General features: G+C 47.4%; 1 pseudogene; it reads left to right on the forward strand.

Annotated features, from left to right (window-relative positions):
• The first annotated feature begins 410 nt into the window (after positions 1-410).
• LOC142430478 (baculoviral IAP repeat-containing protein 5 pseudogene) lies at positions 411-722 on the forward strand (annotated as a pseudogene).
• Positions 723-3113: the final 2391 nt, after the last annotated feature.

The raw sequence follows: 3113 nt of genomic DNA on the forward strand, positions 1-3113 counted from the left end.
GGAGGGCCCTGAGACCTTCCCCTCTCTCTCTGCCTTCACATTGCTCCTGGCTCACCATAATGGCAACCAGACACTGCCATTGGGTCCACATGATTTTCAACACTGGCATGTGATGCTCCTCCATTCTGCATCATTGTTTTTGACTGCTTGAATCTGGAGAGGGACTTATGGACCAGTATCAGACTTATATACTTGAGTTGGATTGGAATGTGATGGTTTCCTGATATATAAAGCTTTTGATACTAAGCTTCTTCTTACACATATATGCACATCACTCGATTTGTTTCCTTAGCCAACCCGGCTTAACACAATGAGTCACCATGAGTCAGGGTACTCAACAGCAACTAATCACAGAAACACAGGTTAAAAAAAATAAAGGTTTAGCAGCGCGCCTCCACCGCAACGTTTGAATCACGGGTTCGTTGGGCGGCGGCATGAGCGCCCCTAAGTTGCCCCTGGCCTGGCAGCTGTATCTCAAGGATCACTGCATCTCGACGTTCAAGAACTGGCCTTTCTTAGAAGGCTGCTCCTGTACCCCGGAGCGGATGGCCGAGGCTGGCTTCATCCACTGCCCCACGGAGAATGAGCCCGACCTGGCCCAGTGCTTCTTCTGCTTCAAGGAGCTGGAAGGCTGGGAGCCGGGCGATGACCCCATACAGGAACATAGAAAGCACTCGTCTGGATTCCTGTTGCCCATCCCCCAGAGAGGAGGTTACATGTAGTTCCCCAAGATCGGTTCCCCCTTCCCTCCCGGTGTCGCCACTCTCACCGCTGGTCCTGAGGGGTTCATTCGTCCTAGATTTCCTGTGTTTCTAGATCCCTACTGCACCACTGTGCATCCTCTGGTCTAACCCAGTCCGCAAGATAGAATTGGGATCATCGTGATTGGGTGGGGTGTTCAAGAACTAGAGAAAGGTTTTGAGTTTCATTGTTGCTACACTGAACCCTGAGTGACTCATCTCCTCCCCACTACCCGTCTGCAAGGGATGTCCAGCTGTCTACAGATGGGCATTGGTTCTCCATCACACACTGCCCTCATTCACTGTGGTATGATTTTTTCCCCACACCATTGTTGTTTTAAACCTGATCCCCTCGGCCCTTCATGACCACACATGTTGGTGTGCTGCTTCCATGTGGGTTTTATTGCCTCCGGGCTAAATGGCCGCTTGTTTACTTTCAAGCCTTTAAGTCCCCAGACGCTATATCTCACAATAGTTGGGCACCATCAACTTTCTTCACCACACTTACTTATGCACACATTAGTCTTCAGCATTTATGTGGGGAAGGTGATCACACAATGATGATTTTTGTTCTTTGGGGTCTGCTACCTGGTCCCTTCAACACCTCATATTCACTTAGGCTTGTGTTCTTCTTTGCTATGGGCTTTGTTGCTTCCGAGCTAGATGGCCACTTATTTGCCTTCAAGCCTTTAAGACCCCAGATGCTATATCTTTTTGATAACCGGGCAACATCAGCTTTCTTCACCACGTTTGCTATGCACACGGTTGTCTTCAGAAATCATGTCGGGAAGGTGGGTATCATGGAATGACTGTTTAGCTAAGCAAGGTGTTTTTTGTATTCAGGGAGTGTGTGCGAGGAGGCCCAATGTCTACCTGCTACCCTACTACTTAATCTATAAATATATACACATAGGTCTATTTCCCACATAATCATAAATACATTTACATATGTACACATTTGTATTTAGGCTTCTTTGTATGCCCTTTGCCTCCTACTCCTTTCCTCTATTTCCTTGTTCACTTGTTTTTCCCTTGTCCCTAGGTTGGCCAATACCACCTCCTTTCCCCCACCTCCCCCTCTCTCATCCCCTCCCCCAGCTCCGGTACCCTAGGTTCCATTGTTTTTTCCTCCAGACTGTTTATCTAGCCTATCTTATCTAGATAGACCTGCAGAGATAATAACATGCACAAAACAAGACAGAGCAAAACAAAACAACAACAAAAAACCCAATGACCCAAAATTAATTAATTAATTAATAAAAAGAAAACCTATAAATAGTTCAAGGTCTGTTTGCTGACCTCTAGGAGTATCCCCCAGTCCATTTTGATGTGGCGCCAGGCCCTGTCCACAAAGTCTATCCTTTGCACTCCCTTGGGACCTCCTATCTCTGTTCTCCCCATTGCTCTGCCACATGCCGTTAGTGTTTTGTCTCCGTGTGGTGGGGTCAGACTGGGCCAATCCGGACACTGTGTCTCCTCCAGTGTTGTTGCCTGTAGGGCCATGGGTCAGTGATGAATGCCATGTCTCTTAGTGGGGCCAGCCTTTTGGTCCACTCCGTGCATTGGCTGCTCTTAGTGGAGATATCATCCTCCAGGCTTGTGGGCCAGGATGTGCTCCACTCTCTCTTCCTCCATTTTTATTTGCTCCCTTGCACTCTGATCAGACATGTCCCTCTCTCCAAGCTGAAGCTTTGGTGTTGTCCTCTAAAGTAAATTCTTCCTGGGGGAGCAGCTACTGTCCACATACCTATAATTGGGGCCCGGCCCTCAGGTCCCTCCACTGGCTCCCCACTCCATGCCAGCATGGTGCATTGACATCCAGGAACACCGGGTTGAAGTCCGTTCTCTCTTTCCCTGTGGAGATATAAACAATAAACCCCCTTGGGTGGGTTAGTACCCTATTCTCCCACTACACATTTCTATCTTTCCCCCCTCCTCCTTTTTTAGTTGGCTACCATGTGTACCCCTGGATTTAGTCCTGCCCCTGCCATACTACCTGCACCTCCCCCAGGAATATTTGTATACAGTAGATTTAACCTATGCCTCTTTTGCATTTTTTTGCAATCTTATTCCAACGGACTCAAGCTGCACCTGGCTTACTTCACTTAGCATAATTTCCTCCAGTTCTTCACATGGGGCGATATGTTTCATGCGTTCATCACTGCTTTTAAGTGATGAATACTCCATTGTGTAATATGTACCACAGTTTTTTAATCCATTTTTCTGTTGATGGAAATTTGTGATTTTTCCAACTCCTTGAGATTGTGAACTGCACTGCAATGAAACTTGGAGCACAGATGTCTGGCCATTGTTTGTTTCTTGCCTCTTCTGTGTATATGCCCCTAGAGGGATTGCTGGGTCATATGGTAGCTC

The sequence above is a fragment of the Tenrec ecaudatus genome, chromosome 17, assembly GCF_050624435.1.
Source record: "Tenrec ecaudatus isolate mTenEca1 chromosome 17, mTenEca1.hap1, whole genome shotgun sequence".
Taxonomy (NCBI): domain Eukaryota; kingdom Metazoa; phylum Chordata; class Mammalia; order Afrosoricida; family Tenrecidae; genus Tenrec; species Tenrec ecaudatus.